The following is a 6,256-nucleotide window of genomic DNA, read 5'->3' on the forward strand; positions in this document are numbered from 1 at the left end:
TGGAGAGCTGTCTTGGCTGCAGGTGGGGGCGCTCTCTGGTTGGAGAGCTGTCCTGGCCATTGACGGGGTGCACTCTGGACTGAAGCAGTAGTCTGTTGCACAACCCCTGGACATTCACCTCCTGACATAAGGGGGTGCTCTAGTGGTGGGTACATGCCATAACAGTCCTTTTCTCCCTGCTCTCCCCAAAATAAATTTCCTTTTACAGAAATTAAACACTTTTCATGTAAAATGTTTAGATGAAAACTGAATTTCCCATCAAGAACATTGTTTTAATGGAAAACATGATCACATAGTATTTTTCCCCCCGCAGGACTCCTGCTTCATTCAGTGCACAGAATGGACAGTGCTCACTTAATAAGCAGCTATTTCAATATTTGTTTTCTCCTCATTGTTCAATGTACGGCCCCAGACCTTATTTATTGTGCAGGATTCAAATCCTGCTCTGAAGACATAGTTACTAGGGGATTTTCTATGATGTTCTTCACTGCAGTACTTGAGTGCTTCAAAAATATGAATGACTTTATTTTCACAACTCCTCTGTGAGTTAAGGGGTATTATCCCCATGTTACAGACGGAAAATTGAGGCACAGAGATTAAGGTCAAAAGTACCCACTCATATTTGGCACCCAACTTGAGACTCCTACAACCTTGCTTTTCTGAGTACTTCATGGAGCTGGGCAAATGATGGAGTTTTGGTTTGCTGGCAATCTGAAAAATCAAAAACAATTTTGCTTCAGATCAAACCAAAAGAGATTTTTTTTTTTGGCAAATTGAAAAGTTGGAAAAAAACAGGTCAAATGAAAAGTTTCATTCTACCCGACTTGAAATTTTTCATTTAGATTTCAAGCATTTTAACAATGGCAAAGGAGGATGTGGTGATGGTGCCCACCCAGTGCCAGTTCTTCTTCCACATGCTGGCTCCTCATCAGATCTCTCCACCCTCCTCTCCCACCTCTTTCCCTGTTGCAGTGGTTCCCAGTCCCTGTCTTCGTCTCCTCCTTGGTTCCTCATTCAATCACAGTCTCCCACTGTCTCTGAGTTCCCCCTCAACCCATGGCTCTCCCAGGCTCCCGTCTCAGTCTCCTTATGTAGCCCATATCAGTCTCCTTGCTGGGACAGTCAGTCTCCTTTTCCCCAGTTACCTTGTCCAGCCAGTCCCATCTCTCTCCCACCACTAGCTCCAGTCCCTCCCTGCAGGCTCCTTGTCCCTATCTGCATCCCCCACCCCAGCCTGACTCCTGTCCCCTCTGTATTCAAACCAGGCAGCTTTCTTCTCCACGCTGCCTGGACACAGCAGGACGGGAGTATTAAGGGCACAGGAGAGACAGATTCCCTGCTCTCCATTCTGGTATCCAGCTCCAGCATAGCTTGCAGCAGGTCAGTGCTACAATTGCAGGCACAGATCTGCTCAGCCCCAGGCTGGAGCATGATCAGTGTGGACAGAATTTGGCTGTTAAGCTCTAGCAAGTGTCTACTGAGCATGTGAGAACTGAGATTTTTCAACAGCTTATAACTTGGCTAAATTTTGGCAGATTTTTATGGGGATGGCAAAAGGCATGTATCTGACACAAAAGCTACTCCCCTGACAAATTTCAAGTCCCTGCTCCAAGACATGGGAATGCTAGAGCTTCCCAAGAAAAGTTAAGCAGAATTTTTTTAACAAGGGGAAAATAACATATTACCCCTCACTTCTTGGAAATGGCTGAGCAGGTTTGGCTGAAACTTTCTAGAACCATCCAGTCTGAGGCAGATACCCAGACTGGAAAATTTCAGCCTAAACTGTTGATGTTTGGCAAAGTTATAAGAAATTGAAAACAGAGGCTTATAAGGAACATTTTGAACAACCTTGATACGTGGTGCTAGCAACCCTGACTATGATCAAGTGTAGTATCTATTATTAGGGTATTATCTGATATATCCTATAGTATCTGCATTGGCAATGGATGGATTAGAAGATCTAAGAGATGCTCTCAACTGCTACTTGTTATGACTTATAACATTATAATTGTTGCACTTAGACAATAGCAGAGTGCTCTAATTAATGTATTCTTGATGAAGAGTGAATTAGTCTATGTGTTGGGTGCCCACCCCACACAAGCCCCGAGCAGACTAATGTGGGCCAGAAGAGGCCAATTAACCATGTATACTGCACCTGGCGGGCACCCAAGTATTAATAACACTAGCAGAAACTGAAGCCCAGCTGGGGGAGGAGCTGGGACAGGATTATAAAGCCAGGACATGAAAGCAAGAAGGAGGTCAGCATGCTCTCCCTACAGGGAAAAGGAATTGGCTAGGGAGTAGGAGGCAATCCAGGGGGAGAGTAAGCTCTGGGGCTCGGCCCAGCCCTGCCCTGGAGTAGGGAGCCTTTCAAGAGGTCTAGGGGGTGAAGTAGCTATTGGGAGCTGAGGAAGCTCTGGGAGTAAACTCAGAGCTAGGCAAGGAGAAAGAGAGGTGGGGTAGGAAGGAACCTGGGGAAAAAGCAACCAGGTTTGAGACTGAACAGACCTAGGTTGCTTAACGTAGGGTCCCTGGGCTGGAACCTAGCATAGCAAGTGGGTCCAGGCTCCCCTGCCAGGCACTGGGAAAGTGGCACAGGACCTGGAGACTTGGAATAAAAGACAGTCTGAGACCGCTTGTCTGGTGGGGCTTTGTTACACTGGAAAAGGGGGGGCTATACAGTAAGCTGGCCAAAGACTGAGTCAAACAGAGGAGCACCCCACCTCCTGGGGGGAGGGTGGGGAGGGAGAGAAAGAGAGCACTCTGCAGGGGAGCAGCTGCCGTAAGGGGTCACCAGACAGAGCGAGAGCTAATTCCCAGACCTAGCCACAGGAGGTGTACCTGCGGTGAGTGAGTCCCACCAGAGTCTAATCGTCTGCTTTCTTCTCCTTGTTTGTTTGATTACAATGATTTTTGGTTTCCAGTTGAGAGGTTGTTCACAAACCTTGTCCTTTTAAAAATCAGAGTTGATCTTGTTTGTAATTACTCCTTGCTCCCATCTCAAGCAGGGTCGATCAGAACGTGGATGGGAGACTGCCAAGGAAAGTCCAGGTGGAGCTTCCATTTTTGCAAAGTGTGCCAGGCCCAGGCTTTCACACCACCGCGCCTATTGTTAGGCACCACAGTCCTTCTTCAGGCTCCAGATTAACTGCTGTTGACACTCTACTGGCAGGGGTCTGTCTTCACTCCAGCTTCTGCACTTGCCTTACTCCTCTGGCATGAGATTGGCCACACTGTGAAACTGCAGTCACTGCTGTGTCCACATGGCACTGCACTCGCTCGTGTGTGGCGCTAAGGCTCCTGGAGCCACATCCCAGGGTAATTTGTGCCTCAGTGAGCTGTGGTGCTTCAGGAATTCCTTCTTAGTGACTTGGGGGAGAAGTGCCTTACCTCTCCGGGTGTGCAGCAGGAATTGTGGGAAGGCATGGGAGGACTCATGGCACTTGAATGGTGCTAGCCTGCATCCACACTGCAGAGTGATCATGTTAGCATTAGGCTATAACTCAAGTTAGCACATATCCCCTGGCAGGCCAGCCAGCTCCAGGTAAAAGCACCACCACACTCAAAAGAGTTTTGTGTGTGAATGGGACTCTAGGTATGGGCAACGCCCCAGTTATAACATCCGTTAGCTTGGCAGGGAAGACAAGCTCTTCCATATACAATATAATCCCAGTTATCCAAATAGCTGGGGTGAGGGTGCATGTGTGAGTGTGCACAAGGGATGCTGAATTTTATTTGGCTAATCAGGAGTTTGGGTAAGCAAGAAGGCCTTTTGGCCACCTCACTTCTAAATGGCTTCCTCTGTGGCCAGTCATCTCCTCCTCACGTCTGTCATGCTGTGGGACAAGGAAAGGATCTGGATAATGCAGAGGTCTGATAAACAGGAGTGTACTGTAGTTATAGTGAGAGAATTTAGCATCCTATCTTCAAGAGTGCTGAGCACCCAACAGGGCCTGCTGAAGTCAATGGGAGGTACCAGGTCCTGGGCACTATTGAAAAATCAGGCCAAATTTATTTAGGGGCTTAAATATTGATTTAGGAGCCTGATGTTAGGCTCCCTGTTGGGAAGGTTTGGTCCCAAAGGAGAACTTTGCAAAGTATTTGAGTGCATTGTCTGTTTTGTATGGGCAGCTGTAGATTATTGAAAACCATGACTAAGAGAAATGACATGTCCTGTACCTTGACAAATTCAGCAGCAGTGCTTACAATTATTCATATTCCCCACTTAGATGTTTCTGGACTTTGGATGAGAAGAAAGGCTCTTCCAGTACTCAGGAGGCAAGACTGCATAGGACATATTGACACATAAGGATTAGTGTCTGTTACATTCTAGATTTCACTGAGAGGCATGTTTCTGCCATCCATAGCAAGGTCAATGAGTTGTGCCTTTATTAAAATCCCTATTAATTTTTTCCCGTCAATGGGATTATAAATTAATGAATTCTTACGACAAAAAAATCTGATCTATTTCACAGTGAGAAAGAAGTTAGTGAGTTACAAAGAGATGTGAGAAGGGGACAAATACAATTCAGTGATGTAAAAATCTGAGATATATAAGGACAGCCAGATTAGTAAAGGCTAGTATCTCAGATGGCCAAGTCTGATGAAGACCCAGCTTGGTTACCCCATCCCAATACATTATTCCTTTATTTCAGATTCATAATCCTATGAGGGGGTCTGTAGCACGTGGGTTCCTATTCTACTCTGAACAGCATCTATATGCACTAGGCTGATTCTCCACTGCCTTGCCTCTGGGTAAAGTGCTGCCATTCTGACCTGGCAGTGTTGTACATCCTCAAATGTAGTCTGAAGAGTGGAACTGGAGGAAGAGGGTCAAGTTTCAAAAGGGACCTAGTTCCATATAGCACTGGGGGCTCAGGAATGCAAACCAGGACCATACAGGAACACAAACTCTAGATTCCCAGCATATAACACTGGCTACTCAGCATACTGAATCAAGATCTCTCTTACAACTCTGCCGGTGCCATAGCACGTTGCTGATGAAACATGAAGGTGCAAAGCAGTGAAAGATCAAAGCCCCAGTGTTTAGATCAAATTTACCCCCATCTTGGGATTAATCTTTACAAATAACAAAGCCTTAAACTCGCCTGTACCTAGGGTTTTCCTGCAGACACCTCTCTGTCCAGAGACCTCTAACCAAAGAATCACCCCCCCTGACCCCCAAAAAAGCCTGTATCTCCATGGTGGAGTTAATAATCCACACATCCCACAATGACTCACCTGCAATCACCCAACAGGCTTCCAATGCCAATTAATTGGAAGAGTCAAAAGAAAACACCTGTAACCCTGTTACTGGGATGTAACTAGCCCTCAGTGTGTCTTGTGTTTTGTCTACTTAAATGGCTAGAACTCTCCCAAGAGGGTTGTTTTTACAGAGACCACACCGTTTTTTAAAAAGCAATGTGGATTAAATGTTCTTTTTCTAAGATGGCTTTTTTTAAAGCTGGGAGATGTCTTGAATTCTGCAGGATAGAAGGTTTTCTTTATCACTTCATAGTCTATGGACAGCTAGGAAAAAGCTTTAAAAGTATCAAAACAAAACCTAATAAAGGAGCAACCCACCAAAAATAATGGCAATGTTGCCAATTGCAGTTTTATCATGTGTCTCGTGATATTTGATGATTTTCTTAAAGTCCCAGCTACTGGAGTCATAGTATTTCATGAGACTCTCAGCTGTCATTACAAAAACAAAACATGAGTTTCTATCCATCCTGGGTGCAGAGAAAAAACTTGAAAATGTGACCCGAGTGAATCCTAACTGCTCAGAAGGCAAATAGAAAAATGTGAATGTATTATTTTTTAGCTTACACTCGGGATTTTTATCTCATAACTTCTTGAGGTCAGGGTTTCTGAACTTTTGGGACTGGTGACACAGTAACATGCATATGCTGAAAAAAATTGCTTTTATAATAATGTGTACATTGCCTAGGTTCACTTGGTATATATGTGAGCCCCTTTAAGAAGGGTTTCACCAAGATTTGGTTAGGTACCTGAATCGCATTGGCATTTGGATGGCTAATTCCTTTAGCCTTCTTTGAAAACCCAAGGCTTAGGAAACATCAGGATCCTGCAAATACAATTCTAGAAGGAAGCTGAGGTTAATACAACATCCATGGACAAATTAGGGCTTAAGTGGTGCTTAGTCCTTATCTGCATACAATGAATTTCACCCATAAGAGGATGCGATGGTGAGTCAGGTGAGCAGGATTTGGCTTTCTCTCCGTATAGTGGGAAA

General features: G+C 45.1%; 1 long non-coding RNA gene across 1 annotated transcript; it reads right to left on the bottom strand.

Annotated features, from left to right (window-relative positions):
• Positions 1 to 2,794: 2,794 nt before the first annotated feature.
• LOC122459881 lies at positions 2,795 to 5,175 on the bottom strand. The gene is made up of 3 exons (XR_006280839.1): positions 5,115 to 5,175; positions 4,180 to 4,284; positions 2,795 to 3,469 (listed from the first exon to the last, which is right to left on the bottom strand). It is a non-coding gene; the product is annotated as an uncharacterized LOC122459881 (long non-coding RNA).
• Between the last annotated feature and the right edge of the window lie 1,081 nt (positions 5,176 to 6,256).

Source organism: Dermochelys coriacea, chromosome 4 (assembly GCF_009764565.3).
Source record: "Dermochelys coriacea isolate rDerCor1 chromosome 4, rDerCor1.pri.v4, whole genome shotgun sequence".
Lineage (NCBI taxonomy): Eukaryota > Metazoa > Chordata > Testudines > Dermochelyidae > Dermochelys > Dermochelys coriacea.